Raw genomic sequence first — 16,538 nt, 5'->3', positions numbered from 1 at the left:
ATGAGTGCATTCAACACACCTTCAGGCTTTAATTTTACTCTTAACCTCTCCTTTTAAAACCACCTTAAGGATAATTGGATATTTCTCTTTATTCATGTGTGAATTATTTTATCAAACTGATTAAAAATAATGACGTTTAAACAAGCTATTACATACAAAAAATATCAAGTAATTCCGGTTGTATTCCAGCAGAGGGTAGTGTTGTGTCTTTTCTCTTATCTTTCTTTTTTCCCAACAGATTCGAGAGCTCTTTTGAGGACTGCGGTACAGACGGCAACAGAGGAGAAGTCGTCTGAGTGAGGAAGACAACACAAGAGGGTCAGTAACTCTATAATATTTGTAATAAAAGTTACTATTCCTGTCTGGAAATACACTTGCTATGTTGTATTAGCTTGTTGAAAGGAGCTACACCTCTTTTTAGGGGTGATTTACTTGCAGTTTGTGTGTTTTTGTTGCAAAAAGACAGTTTACAGCAAATTATTTTGAGTTTTAAAGCATAAGAGGGTCTTAGCATTTTAAAGAAGATAAATCTTTTCTCATTTGGTACTGTTTGCTTTGATCAATGGCCATTTTTTTCGGACTGAGACTAAGTCACAGGCCTCCCTTTGCCAGGATGAATGCTACCTTTCAAAAACAAAGAAATAAGCACTGGGTGTTTCTAGGGATTTTCGTCATTACAAATGTCATACCTAATTCACATTTATGAGAAAATACAGTGTACACGAACCCAGCCAATCAAACTTCTAGGTTTTAGTTCTTTTTCTTTGCAACCTCTTCTTTTTTTTCTTTTCCTTTACTTTTTTACTTATATTCCTGTCTTCATAATATCTCTAAGTTAAAGTCATTGGATTGTTTACCAACCTACAAGTTTATTAAGTTTGTAGGTGATACTAAACAGCACCTAAAAATGTGCATTGAACAGACTTTAACTGTGTTTTCAATACTGTGAGAGCACCTGCCTTACATCTCTCAGTTTATGTAATACGCCTTGTGTAAGTTTATATCTTTAGTTGCAATTTGTGTGCCTGGGTACATGGAAATTATTGTGCAAAGCTGAGATAAACAGCTTTGCACACAAATAAAAACTAAGGAGCAATAACTAATGTGCTGATTAAAATGAATTGTGCTCAAATTACAATAATATGTGATTAAAATATATATTGTTTTGAGATGAGATAATTGAGTGTATTTTTGCTATTTGGGATTTTAGAATAGCTTGTAGAATATTTTTCCATTTTGTGGATAAATGTATAACATTGAAAAGTAATTAAAAGTTAATAGTTACGATTACTGTTGTTTATATAATTAGACTGACTGAAATGAATTAAAAATTATCATTTTAATTAATTTCTTTGGTGATATGATACACATATTGGCAAAACTAAAAATATTTACCTAAATGTATTTATTTTCTGCATATATACCCTTCCAATTAACAGGATTATAATCTAATAATTAGAGGTCAGTTTTGTTAATTTGTTTATTTAACAGGAGCAGAGCACTTTAATAAACAGCTTAGCAAATGTGCCAGAGTTTCCCAAAAGCTTAGCTTTTTGCTGTCTTTACAAAAGCGTCACAGAGTTGACCTAAAATTTAATTCAAACAAACAAATAAACAACAGAAACAACACATAAGCACAACTTTCACAAATCATAATCAAGCACCATTTAAACCCTAACCTATCTCAGACTGGCAAAAAGATAAATTTGGATCGGTTGCAACCTGAAAACTCATTCAGGTCAAATATTCTTTAATATAACTATAATAATGAAACAACAAAGGTTTTGAAGTGGTGAGATTAGCATCTAAAATACTAACAGCTTTTATAATAATAAGCATAATCTAAAAGCATGATAAAGGGATTTTATGAGTAACTACTGCCTTCCTGTCAAGATAAAAATAATTATAAATAGAGAATATGCTTAGGGCTTATAACTTAGGCAGATGATTTGAAAATGTATATCTAATTGGGGAAAAATAATTGCTAAATGTCTATATATATGTTCATTTTAGCATTTAAAATAATCATGTGGTAGCCGTTCGTACCTGATAACATCTGAAATGTGGGGCGAGTGTTTTCGGCTCGATCAGCTCTGACCTGCTGTTCAGCCTCTAACAGCCGTTTCTGTGCCAGTCCAGCTACGGCACAGACTGCAACGTCTAGGCTTCACTTACTGAAACATCTCCTCCAAGACTAAAGAAAACAAAGGGCTAACAGTTTGGGTTATTTATTTTTTTTTCCTTTTTAGTAAGTAAATGTAAACAGAACAAACACAGAAAGCTCCCCTCTGCGTTTCTTTCACATTATCTGTTGAAGTAGCTCAGATATCACCTTCGTCCATCCATACCAAGATGACAAAATGACAGAAGTGTGTTGGGACCGCACTTTGCTAGATATAGTGTAGTTTTTTTGATTTGTGCCTAACACATTTTCAAACATATTTTCTGATTTCTTTGGTTGGGTTTTGAATTGAATCCGCAATCAAAAAATAGCAACAGATGTATCATATAAGTTATAGTTTGTCGAAACTGCTGCTTTTATTACTGCTGCACGCACTCCTTTTACACAATAAAGATAACAAAATAAACCAAGTAGAGGAGAAATCAGTACTTTACTTCACTGTACATTTTGTGTCCATTAATGTTTAGTTGAAAAACAACAGATACCTACTGCACCTTGCTGCTCTATATTTAAAAATATGCAACATAATTTAGCTATGCTACATTTCTCATTGCATTCATTGTATTTATTTTCTGTCCGATAAATCTGCAATGCAAAAAAATGTTCATACCTTCTGTAAGAATACTAAGAAGTCTAGTGCTATATTCTGTTTCATAAATAAAAAATATATTCTTTTAATAATGTACAAATATTTAAAAAATATAAACAATCAAAACTTAAATAATAAATTTAACAAAGTCAATTTTTAAATATTGAATAGAGATAATTCAGCTTAATATGGAAAATGTGCTTCATGAATAAATCTGGGCTTCAGTTTTCTGCTTTGTGAAATAAATTTACAAAAATGTATTTTTATGACCTTGGTAGTTTCTTAAAGACAAACAGTGAACCAGAAATTAAACTGTAATTCTTTTTTTAGCTAATAGTGTGCAACCACATGAGATGTTTCTCTGGGATATTTCAACAGATTGGTGTAAAAAAAAATAGTAAAATAAATAAGGCAACAAAAACATTTTAACACAAAATAAATTATACATGAAAAATAACTCCAACAATATTTAGAGCATAACCTTAACAGAAGGCAGCTTGAGGCGGAAACTGTGGAACAATCTGGTGGTTCTGCATCTGATGTTATGGTTCCATATTTTTTATAGAAATAATTCAAAAAGTTCATGGAGAATGTGTGAGGAGTGTCTAAGAATATTGAGAGCCATGTATTTGTAACAAACCTCCCAGATCCCCTCTCTATCTTCTGCCATGGTGATGTTGAACATTATTGATTTCTAATATTTTTCTAGGTATTAATATAAAATTTTGTTTTTGTTTTTTCCAGAAGCTAATGTAGTGAAAATTTGATACAAAATGACAAAAAATATAATGTCAGCAAAAGCAACTAATGACATAAAATCTTAAATAGAAAAGTTAGGCTTTCAAAACTGTTAAAATCCTTATAAACATGGTTTATAGTCTTTTGAATAAGATAACAGAGAAAGTCTGAGAGTGCCTGAATATTTCTGGGGGTAATGTAGTTCTCCCAGTCCCCACCTGTTACTGTGCACTGCTGCTGAGCTGGCTGAAAGAAAGCCACTAGACATTTTAAGTGTTTAAAAATACATCCAGACGTAAACATAAACAATACATGTGTTAAAACCTAAAGCAGGCTACCCTTCACTCCTGTCATTTAAAAATCAAAACTGCAAAAAAACAAAAACAAAATAGGTTTCTCAATTCATGTTTTCAAAATTTAACAGGTGTCTATTCCCTTTTTAACTGTATATGTATCAAAACCAAATTGCAGACAATGCATATTTGAATAGTTAAAATGTTAAATTATTTTTGCAGCAATTTGAATAATTGTTATTTTTCTGATTGAGATTAAGACAGTTACATAAATTTACATATTTTTGCTTAAATTTTTGGTGGAAATACTGTGATTTAATGACACCTTGGTGTTTTTACTCAAAGTTATTTCACAGTCAATCTCATACATATTTTTTTTAACTTTCTGATTTAAAGCAAACAACTCTTATATCTTCAAGTAAAGAGAATAAACACCCATTAAAGCATTAGGGGTGGGCATTTATCATATTGTTTATTATTATTTATTCTGATACATTTCTTGTTATAAGTATTTAGATTTTTGTTGTCACAATAAATCCAATTAAAAGTGGCAAAAGCCCTTAAAACTGTCGGTACTGTTGATTTTACTTACAACTGCTTGTTCAATAAGAGTATCAATAAATGTCCATACATTTGAATATATGATTAGATGCAGTTATTGCGAGCAGTTTAATGATATAAATAACACTTCTTTATGTGACTGTTGTCCTAAATAACTTTAGTATTTTTATTTGTGGGATTATTAAAGCTCTCTCATAAAGTCACAGCAATATAGTTGCTTAAAACAATAAGTAATAAATAGTTCTTATCATCACTTTTATTGTTATCACAATAATATTGTAAAATATTGTGATAAATCTCCTACAAAGCATATTTTTCCTGCAAAGTTTTTGCCTGGTTTTTAGAAGTTTAAGCAGATTTTACAGCCTTGCACAATGTGCTGAGGGTATTTCAGCTGTTTCTTTGTACTGAACATGCAATATATTAGATTTCTGTTATCAAATAACCGCAACTAAATCAAACGTCGGATGAACATGCGTACGAACGTGAGACATGTTCACATGCAGGACACACACCCATAAACACACTCCGTGCTCTCTGTGTCAGCCCGTCTAAGCTTCTTCCCCTCCCCCCTCTCTCTCAGCTCAACATCTCTCTCCCCTTTTTGTCCCCCTCGCCCTCTCCTTTTCCCTCCCCTCGCGCTCTCCTGCCTGCTAGCACTATTTCAAGCCTCTGCCGAGGAATGAGGGAGGGCGAGCGAGGCAGAGACACACAGATGCGCAGTTAGAGAGAGGGAGAGCGGAGGGGAGGGGAAAGCAGACAGGATTTAGAGTTCAAGTGCACGTGCAGAAAATAGGGTGAATAGAGGCTAGCCGGACCAGAAAGGAAAGCAGGAACAGGAACGGCAGGAGCTAGAGACGAAGCCCACACCGACTCCTTCGAGAATGGGAAGGTATAAAGGAAAAGCACAAAAGATTTATTTGTGTGTGTAAAAAAATATATATATATAGATAAATATATATTTTTCTACTCCTTCCCCCCTATTTCTCCGGGTCCTCTTCAGACTGCCACACTCCTCCTCTATCCCTCCCTATTGGATATTTCTCCATTAACCTCCAGTCTCTCTCCTTTCTCTCTGACTCTCCTTTCTCTCCCCTCCCACCTCTTCACACATGCACACGCCCCAGACTCCTTCCCACTCATTTCCCTCACGCGCCCTTACTATCCACTTTCACTGGAGACCAACTGCAATCCGCTTAGGGTTTTTTTTTCTCCTCTTCCTTTTACTTTTCTTTCCGCATGCCGTTATTTCCCTTCAGTTATCCCTTCATGTACGGAGGCACCCCCCTCTCAGACGCCGCACTCTTACTATGTGTGGCGCCCCTGAAAAAAAATGTAGGCCGTGGATTGTCCCCGCATTAGACTGCATGCCACAAACCGCTTGTCCTATCCTGTCAACATTTTTTGTTTTTTATGTTTTTGCTTCTCTTCTGCAGTATTTTTATTTATTTTTTGTTCGGGAAATCGCTTTCTGTGCAGTAATCTTTTTCTAAAGTCGTGTGTGCATTGAAAAGCGGAAGCTGGGAGTTGAAGAAAGGAAAATCGTGTGTGTGGACATGTGAAGAAGATAGAGGCAAAAAAAAGGAAAGAAAGAAAGAATGAGGGGGAAATGGAGAGCATGGTCTGCGGTAGAAAGCATGAAGGACAGGCAAAAAGAGAAAGAGTATCAGTACTGGCAAGAAAAACAGGAGGAGGAAGAGAGGAACGAGAGGACCATAAAGGGGGTATTGACTCAGGAAGGAGGGACGGCCGGATAGGAATTGGTAAAATCATTAAAAAAAAAAAAAGAGGTGGAAAAAAACTCCTGAATTAGAAGAAACTGGACGTTTCCTCAAACTCAGACTTTCACTCTCTGGTTTTTCTTCATCACTTCCCCGATCTTTCCTCTCATTCATTCGTAAGTATGCAGCATGTACCTGTCCTTTTCCTCTCCATTCTTAAATACTTTATCCCTTCTCACTCTCCTGTTTTTTGTAGTCGTTTGTTTAAAAAAAAGTCTGTAAGTTGCCTCTCCCCCTCCATCCGTCCATCTATCCCTCGCTCTTTTCCCTCCTTCGGCTCCCTCTGTATCTTGAGTCTTTGCTTGTTCTCTCCCCTCCAAACACACACCTCTGCTCACATTCAGCAGAGCTCTGTGTTCTCCGAATACACTTGGTTTCAGAGGGGCCCATGAATGGGAGGCTAGCTCGCGGAGGATTCGGGGTACGTGCATTTGTATCAGTCATGTGTATTTTTGTGTCCGTGCATGTGTGTTAATATGCCGTGGTGTGATTTGGAGTTAATGGAGCCGGCAGTGTCAGAGGGTCCTCCCTCCGACGCATGCGTGGATCCACAGAGCCGTCCTTCATATTTCAGGATTTATTGGGCTGTGTTGTTATTGATGAAATGCACAGAAAGGACACATGAGGTGTTACATTTGTGAGAGAAAAATATTTAATACTTACCTCAGAGTTTTAGTCGCTTATCCAATATTTTGTGGGGGGTTTTCTCACAAAACCTCCATCCATTCATCCGGGTATCGTCAATCTATCCGTGTATCGCTGCATGTGATTCATCATTACCGTGGAAATTTATGGTCGATTTGTTCCAGGGTTTTTTTTATTAAATATGTGTTGAAGGGAGTGACTTTACAATTTTATACATCTAAGTGCAATTAAAATGAGTCTTGATATTGCTTAGGTATTGTAACAACATTAAATGATATTTTTGTTGTAAAATAATGTCAAATATTTCTGCCTCAGAAATCCGAAGGCGTCTCTGTCCCTCCGTTTTTCTCTCTTTCTTCCCCTCTCCTCCGTTATTCATCTCTGTGCTCTGCCTCCTCTTTTATTTACACAACCAGGTGTTATCTCTGCACAGTGATATTTTCTAACTCCACCGTCGCTCTTTGTCATTGTTCTGAGCGGAGGACATCCACGTGTTGTCCTCGTTGTTTTAGGGTATTCATATCTTGGACATGCCATCGTTGCCCCCCCTCCATTTAAGCTATTTAAGCGTCATAACTTGAATCATAAAAGCATGTTCTTCTAAAATTACTTTAGATCAAAAGCAGTCGAGTCATTTTTCTCTTTCCAGAAGATAAAAACGATGCCAAGATCGTTAGATAACAGTCACTGCCCTACTTAAATTATGATAGTCAGTGTAAGGAGATTCGATTCTTATGCATTCGTTGAATTAATACACAGTTATTTGAGCTTTGTAGGCAGAAGGCTGCTCTTCAATTTATGGGAGCTTTTGTTTAGTCGCATCCTTAGGTCAGCCTTCTTCTGACCTCCATTCTCATGTCAGCAAAACTCAAAGCATGTTCAGAGAGATCAGTCTTCCTCCAAACCCTTGAAATGCTGTTATTTGTTTCTAAAGCTCAAATTTCTGTCTGCGTTTCTTTGCTCTTTTCGATTCCACATCCGAGGGAACTTAACGCTTCCAACCGTATAGTGGGACCCCCAGGTTATGAAATGTTACTCAGACAGGCCTGGTGTTATGTAATCTTACATAACCGAGGCGGCAGCTCAGCAGGCTCGTGATCTGAGCCTCTGGAGGAGAAGCTATATGGGTCTGCTTATGGTATGAACTCGCTGACAGGGTCAACACACTCTTGAATACCTGGAACTTAAAGGGGAAGAAACCTCAACGCGATACTGCAGCATCTCTACAAAAAGAAAAACGGAGGAACTAGCTCCCCCATTCCTGCTTAAGCTTTACAATTTCTCTTGTTTTCATCATTAATACATATTCAACTTGTATTATTTTAAAGAACTCTGCTTTTACATAACCTTTGTTTCTGCAGATGTATAAGAGACTGCAACCCGGGTTCGTTCCCATGTTTCTATAGCAGCTTTCTATGAGTCTAGTGTGTTTCTCATTCATAATTGATGACATCCAACCGCAGCATACATTAACGGATTGAACATACCTCAGGAATTCCCATGCAAGCTGCGATTGTGCGTCGCAGGTCTGACTTTAAGCTGCTCAGTTTGTGTCCTTGTAGCTCAATAAGAACAACTAAAATGTGCTGCAGTAACTGAAGATGTGGGCTGTGTGTCACTGGGACCAGTAATGCCATTGACGTTTTAAAAACCATAGTATGTATAAACAGTGCTGTAAGTATTCAACCCCTTGGATTTTTTAATGTTGTATGTCACTGGGATATTTTAAGATAGACCAACACAAAGTAAATTGTAATTATGGCATTCAATGTTCTTTTTCCAAATTAAATCTGAAAAATGTGGCATGCATGTGTATAAAGCCCCCCTAGTAGCTAGATTTTGCTTTAATTGCAGCTGTCAGTCTTTTGGGTGACATTTTTACTATTTTGACACATCTAGAAACTAAAATATTCAACTTTCATGTCTGTTTTTTTAGGTCAGGACTTTGACTAGGTCACATGAATGTGCTTTGGTCACTGAAGCTGCTTCAGTGAACCTCCACTCTGGTCTCAAATCTTTTGTCGCATCGAACATGTTTCCCTCTAAGACCCTCACATCAGCTTCGACCAGCTTCCCTGTGCAAGCTGAAGGAAAGCATCAGTGCACAGCATGATGCTGCCATCACAGTGCTTCGAGTGTTCAGGATGATGTGCGAATTTTGGCGTCAAACTGCAAACTTCTTGCAGCGAGATTTCAACAATTTAAAATTTTTTTTATATGATTCTTTCCTTGTTAAAGGTTAAATTTTTTGGGAAAATCTGGATTTCTTTTCTCTGTAGTTCAGAGTGATGTCAGCACGTCCAGGGCCGCCATCTTGTTTAACAAGTGTGTTTTACAGCTTCTACTTATCTGGATTTGAATTCAGGTCAACTCTACAACATATTGGACCACCCGGTGGCTTTTATTGTTTCAAAAATATTTATTATTTCTTATTTAGAAAAGAAATTGAGAGAAAAAAAGGTGTTCAGACCTTTGGTTTAGATGAACGGCCATGTCTTTGCTGTTACTTTTTCCAGGTTCAGATGATGGACTGATCAGTTTTCTTTGAGACGTTCAAAACATGTGGTTACTTTTATGATCAAACTGTGTTTTAAACCTCTTTGTTCACCTTTCACCTCTGTGTTCATCTGGGTTCTTTGTAACAAACCTCTCAGGCCGTCACAGAACCGTTTTTATTAAAGTACGCATAGGTGGACTGTGTTTTACTAATTAGGTCTCCTCTCAAAGCAATTGCATTTTATTTAGAAGTATTCTAGTGAAAGGGGTTTAATAAAAACGTGTTGTGAATTTTTCTGATTATTTTGTAAACAAGGAAGAAAAATCACAATTTTCTATTGGTTTTCTACATAAACGCCCAATAAAATGCATTGAAATTTGTGATTTTTAATGTGATAAAATAAAAATTTTGTGAATTTTTGTAAAAAACTATGTAAAAAATCACCAAACATTCTATAATATAACATGTTTCTATTTCAGGTTGAATTTAAGATGACATGGACTCTTGGACATGCTTTATATAAGGTAAATGTATAGAGATATATTCAATTATTTTTAAGAATATATAAGCAAAATCACTATTTTGTGTCAATCTTTCACACAAAGTCCTGATAAAATACATTAAACTTTCTGACTTTAAAGTGATAAATTATAAACAAATTGTGTAAGTTCTTTGCATGGCACCGTATAGTCATTAATGTGGATAAAATATTCTTTAATATCATATATATTTGTATTTCAGGTTGAATTTAAGATGACCTGAACTTTTGGACATGTTTTATACAAGGTAAGGCTATACAATTTGCTCTAATTTCTCAAAGAATATAATTTACATATTTATTATCCCAGCTGAGTGGATGCGTTTAGAAAGGTTCAGTGAATTCAAATGTTTTTTTTAAACCGAGTTTTGCCTGATAGCACTCAGCAGACTAGAACACTTGGTCAGCCGTTTTAGTCTGTGGCGCGATCGAAATGTCAATGCACCATCAGTATAATTCAATTACTCTGCCCTGAATCATTCTGTCATGATTAACCTAACAGATATGCGCTAACCATGGGCCAGTCTGAAAGCAACAAACAGGGAAGCTTTCTGTTTCACTGCATGCCTGTTGGAGTCAGTCCGGCACAATACTGTAGATTATGACTTATGTTGGTTAGCAACAAGTGGAAAGGTCATCAGGTGGTCACGTCCCGATTATCAGATGTTGCTGAAAAGTGAGAGACTGCGGGCATAAAGCCGGGCCTGTGGTTTAGCCTTGAAGCTAGTTTTGGAGATGGCCTCACATTACATTTCTGTCTTTGTGCTAATGTCACCCCATACCCCCCGACCAGCAGCACCAGAATAAGAGCTACATTCTGCCTCCACCGTACAATTGAGCCCTTCTTGGCCTGATATTTTCACAATGTTTTTGCACGGCCCCTTCGTACACGTGTGCACACGGCCCTCTGCGAGCAGCGGGGGCTGTTGACTCAGCAGGTCAAGCTGCTCACCTGATGCTTCAAATCTTGTGGAAGGTATTTGCTTAGAGATTTGCAGAACTTCCACTGTAAATATACTCCAGGTCACCAGTTAGATTTTCAAATACATTTCTCAGCGCCCACTCAGAGCTGCTACTGTTGATTATAAAAATGCACAGCCTTTCCAGAAGGTTTGAAGGCATTATTTGTGGGTCAGCCATTGCAGTACAGTATGGCAGTGTTGCATGGGTTAACATCTGACCAGAGGAATGTGTTCGGGTCATCAGGGAGAATTCCTCAGTGCTTTGTGACTAGGTCATTGCACTGACAAGAGTCTGCCACCTATTTTAGCATGCACACCCTCACTCTAATTCTGTCCTTTCCTCTCCTCTTTCTATCTTTTGCATTTCATCGTTCCCAGCTTTTGTTTGCTCTCGCTGTCTGTTTCTGTGTCTGGTGTCCCTTTTTATTTAATCTGTCTACTTTGCTGTCCTACTTTGCCTCACGTTTTTTCTCGCCCTCCCTCCTGGCTTTTATCCGTCCCCTTGCTCGCTCGTTTCGCCCTTGTTTTTCCTTTTTCACAATTCATGCCTTCAGGTGTTTCTGCACCAGACGCCATTATTCTGTCGTCGTTGAACCCCGAGCTCCACTTTTTAAATATTTTTCTGCCTCCGTGTCTGTCTTGCGTGGCGTATTGAGTTCAGTGCTGCAGGTGCTTTTGGAAGGGAAATGCTTTGAAAAGCCGCCATGCTTGTTTTCAGTGCGGTACAGTAACATACAGCTGGTCATGTATGATTTATACATCATGTTCCCACACACTGCAGCGAGGTCTGCCGTAGCAGCAGAGTGGAGGAGTTAGCTTTGGTTCCTCATTGGTTGGCAGCAGGGGCGACAGACAGACCCTCAGGTACTGAAGTGTTTCCGCCGATGGCAGATGAGCCAATTTGACACAGTCTGATCCTCACACATGTTCACTGGCTGAAATGAGCTTTTATTTGTTTTACACAGATGTGGATCATTATAATTTTAATATATAGAGAGTGAAAGACACATCAGGGCGTTATTATTTTCCTCTCTGCAGTTTTATTTTTATTCTTCAAAAGTCTTTTCATTAAACAGGTCTTCTAATTTTCTGTTGACGGCGTTTAAATAGACATCATATATACAATATTTTTGGAATCAAATCCGTGTTTACATTACACTAATTTCAGTGTCAGCTATGTGTGAAATTGTAAAACTATTTTAGGGAAGTCAGACTCAGCATTTTGGACTCATTAGATACCATTTCACTGACCATGTTTGTTTGTATGCATTCGCCACCAAAGCCCAGACAGCGAGGAGAGGTCAGACGTGACTAATAGAAGCGACTGATGATGTCACAGACAGCATCGTGCCGCTTTTGCTGCCCCGCTGCCCCGGCTTTAGGACACTGACGGAGGCAGCACTCAGGCACCCGTGGGTAACACACGCCAAAGCACATTAGAGGCAGGGAGATGGAGAGAAGCAGGAGAGAACGGCACAGAACACAGCTCAAGGGGACAGAGAGAGACAAACAATGAGACAGAGAGAAAAAGAGACAGACGGGTGGGGGGGTGTCAGATTTAACAGCAGAGAAAGCTGAAAAATAAAGCAGTGAGACATGATTCTTGCTTTGTTCAGCAGACTGTCTGGTTGGAGTTGAGGAATATATATATATCAGAATCAGAATTCCTTCATTGTCATTGTGTTAGAAACACACACACACACACACACACACACACACACACACACACACACACACATATATGTTTACATATATGTGGGTGTAAAACCTCCAGAATTTAATTCCCACCTTGTCTTCTGTGTCATACCGTTATATTCTTCTTTCCCGTTTCACTGTGTTTAAAAAAATAGCAAAAACATAATGTTAGCGTCTTAGCAGCCAACATATAGGCGAAAGAAACTATCAAAATGTTAAATCGTTGCTTGACTCTCACTCTGCACTGGCCCCTTTTGTAGATAAAAAGATATTTTTATCTCCAGCTTCTCACATGTTCCCTCAGTTAATCTCGTTTATATCCATGGCCTCTGTCTGTCAGCTTTGCTCACTGAGTGAGATTGCCAGAGGTAAAAACGATAAGTTAACACTGGTGATATGAGTGACAGTGATGCATTTGAAGGACTGCTGAACTTGCTGCCTCGGACATTATTCTTCATGGAAGAAGAAGAATGGATCTAGAAAGACTGAGGCTTTTCTAGATCCATCGAATGCCAGAAAAGAGTATTTATGATTCATGTGAAGCCATAACAGCTGATTAGCGGCTTAACAGATGCGATTTCAGTGGGTATAATTACACATATTATATTTATTGGATATTTTTCCTTCATAGTTTTCAGTTGTCCTTTTATTTTTCATACTTATATGACTATAATGGTTTTTATTTAATACAAAATGTAATAAATTCACAAAAACAAATTCTTATCCACCTATTTAAAAAAAGTCATCTATATGAAAAAGTTAAACAAAAACAAACAGCTCTTCACTATTTAATAATCGATGATTCTGATGAAAAACTGGAACATTTATAGATTCTTTATGTAACCTCTTAAGCTTTTTTATACAGTTAGAAATATTGTAAAAGATACAAATAAATAAATAATTCAATTCCCTTTTTAGATAATAAAATAAACATTTTATTGCCTTATGTGCAATAATATAGCGTTCCTTTAGTGAATTTGATCAAATGAAACTTAAACTATGCCACTTGAGGAGTTTTGGGTAAATCATATTTCCAGACAAAGGTATTTTTATATATCTCTTTACAGTTTTTGCTTAATTACGTCTCTGAATATGTTCTTTCTTTAGCAAATTGCCTTTTTTTAGTCTATATACTCCAGTTAACAATTAATTGACTACTAATTTAGTTGATGATTATTTCAATAATCAATTCATCTCAATTAATCCAATTAATCGTTTCAAATCTACATATTCCACATTCACATTTATGAAAGGTAATATATTTTATCCAGCGGGAGTCGACTCGGCTGGACTTGTCACCAGTGGTGCAGGAAAGCAAATAGTCAAAACTATAAAACCAGAAGCAGAAGTGAGTTACACTCAGTTCACTGAGTTACAAATATAAATAATGTAAAGTTAAAAAGATCCCAGGTCTTATCAAATGTGTCAGTGTGATTCTGAGTAGAACAATTACTTTTTTTTAAGACTGGCACAAGACTTGATGCGTAAAATTCACAGAATAACCATTGGGCGGAGCAGCTGTCTCCCATCTCAGTAATATAGCAATATTTATATCATGAAGGATTTTTAGGAGTGCAGAAATTATTGGCTAATCTTTTATAGGTGCTATTTTATAGGTACTTATGTAATGTTTGGCCAGTTCTGCAGTTATTCAGACTGGACACAAATTATATTGTCCAAAATGATAGCAGAGTTTAGGAAAAAGAGAAGAAATACGAAAACAGGCATAAATCACAACTTCACCAATATTAGGTTTTTACAACATTTCCTAACATGTGCAGCCTGACACTATTTTAATTTATAAATGTTAAGCTTTTCCAGACAGTAATGAATAAATCTGTATTTGAAAATGTATTGACATGAGTTACAATGTAAGCAAATAACTTTTAGAATTACAAAACCAGATAAGTTTTTTATATTAAGTTTTAATTTTGTAGATAAAATTCATTTTGTACTCGTTACTATTTGTTTCTCTATTGCCCTGGCGTGTAGCTAAATATTATCAAATACGGCTATTCAGGAATGTCTACCTTGAAAGCGTAAAAAAGAAGAGTTAAAGTACTAATTGTCATTCTTGTCAGGACTGAGGGAACCTTGAACTCGAGGTAGATAGCACTTGTTCCCGGCACTCAGCTCCCCTGTGTTTGTTTTCACCACAATCACTTCAAAGTCACATTGAGTTCCGACTCCCAAATGACTCTTGAAGCTTTGATATTACAGCCAGAAGATGAGCTGGTACACAAAACCCAGCAAACATATTTTGCTGTTTCAAGGTCACTCTCCAAAGCAAAAGCATCGAAAGTATTTTTGAAACATTTCTTCAATTTTAACCTAACAATTTTAGCTCTAACATCAAAAAAGGCAAACATCTCTAATTTTTATATTTTCTTTTACCTTTTTGTGATATTATAATTTATGCTTGTCAGATAAAATGCATACCTTTATAAAATTGTATTGATTACTTTAAAGAAGTTCATATCAGACAAAATTAAACAATAATAAAATATTAATATGACTAAATATAAAGGTAAACAAACATCACTGTTAGGAATGATGAAGCTAAAACCTTTTTTTTTAACTGTTTTGGAAACAGTTTTCTGTTTTATAGTTTAGGCTTTTTGAGTTTAAATCATCAATAATAATTAAGATCATGCTTCAAACTTGTATAAATTACATGAATCTGGTATAGTAGAAAATTATTAAGACAACAAAAGTTTAGTACCACTCTTACAGATTGAGCAGTGAACAGATTTGACCTCTAAGTTTTGCTGTTTTCAAGTCTGAACGTTTTCTTTATGTTCACATATTTTGCATTTTCTGAAAATATCAGCAACTTACCCTAGAAGGTCAAAATTGAGTCTTCACTAGCTTGAAGTATGAGATAGTATGCATGAGTTTACATCAAAAATGTAAAAAGTCATGTTTTTAAACCCATTAATTGTTCAACCATTACCTTTCTTAAGACTTAAAGTAATTTAACGAGTTTTCCAGTTTTTTGAAGCGTAGCACAGTGCTACCCCTCACCCACCTGCTGCTGCACAGGTGGGGTAGAATGAAGACAAATTTTGAGGTTTGGGGTTTTTTTTGTTTGCATTTGTTGTATTACTAGAACCAAAAGTTTTTTGGATCAAAATATCAATAAAATATCATACAAATAACATTAAAACCTCTGCAATAAACAAAAAGTTGCATTAATCTATCAGCAATGAGCATATTTGTTGATTCAAATTAAAAATATACATATATTTTCATATATTAATTATATTGTGAAAATCTTAAGCCATTTAGCTTCAGAAAATGTAAAATTTAGTCTCTACTACAGCTGCTGTGTTCAGTTATTATTTTTTTAGATTTGAGATAGATAATTATTTATTTATTTTTAACCACGATCACACATCTGTGCTTATCAACAGGCTGCTTCTGACTAAACAAACCAGAATTTATACTAAGTAATTTGCTGTTCTATAGAGATAAAGTTCATAAATTCTGGATGAAATGATATCCTGTCATGAAGCTTTTTATCATATAAAAGATAAACTAAAATCTAAAACTATCGGAAAACATTCTTCATTTACATTGCTTAAATAAATTCTATTAAAGTGATTCATTATAAGCTCATTTAAAAGCAGCACTAATTACTGTCTTTCACACCCACTCTCCACTAAAGACCACCATCAATAATGCAGCAGTGCCCCCTTTGTCTCAAGTCCACGGCTGCTGTAGTCCCTCTGCGTTTCCTCGCTTAACCATCCGTTTTACCTGCCAGTGACCTCATAGCTCTGAGGTTTTGGCTTCAGAAACGAGTGTTTTTTCCCCATGTGCACAGTTAATCGGCGAGCTGCTGGTAACACATCGCCATGTCCAACCAACCCACCGACATCCCTCCTTCTCCTCCTCCTCCTTCTGCTCATGCTCCTCTTTGGTGCATCACCCCATTCGCTTGCTTTCAATCTCTCCTTTCCTCTCCTTCACTCTCTGGTTTAATATTGATCTGAATTCATTTGTTTTCTATTGATCCGCCACTCCACCCTCTGCCGCATTGAGCAGACGCTAGGAC

The 16,538-nt window shown here is 36.5% G+C and overlaps 1 long non-coding RNA gene across 4 annotated transcripts in view; it reads left to right on the top strand.

Annotated features, from left to right (window-relative positions):
- Positions 1 to 4,438: 4,438 nt before the first annotated feature.
- Positions 4,439 to 16,538, top strand: part of LOC103146863 (uncharacterized) — a 31,671-nt gene continuing 19,571 nt past the window's right edge. For all 4 annotated transcript variants that reach the window (XR_001663755.1, XR_001663757.1, XR_001663758.1 and 1 more), the window contains exons 1-4: positions 4,439 to 5,255; positions 5,367 to 6,565; positions 9,766 to 9,810; positions 10,028 to 10,072. This is a non-coding gene — a long non-coding RNA (uncharacterized LOC103146863). The remainder of the gene's footprint in view (positions 5,256 to 5,366; positions 6,566 to 9,765; positions 9,811 to 10,027; positions 10,073 to 16,538) is intronic.

Source organism: Poecilia formosa, unplaced genomic scaffold (genome assembly GCF_000485575.1).
Source record: "Poecilia formosa unplaced genomic scaffold, Poecilia_formosa-5.1.2 Scaffold169, whole genome shotgun sequence".
In the NCBI taxonomy this organism is placed as follows: Eukaryota; Metazoa; Chordata; class Actinopteri; order Cyprinodontiformes; family Poeciliidae; genus Poecilia; species Poecilia formosa.
The sequence above is the reverse complement of the archived record's forward strand: the minus strand, read 5'-3'. Positions and strand labels throughout refer to the sequence as shown.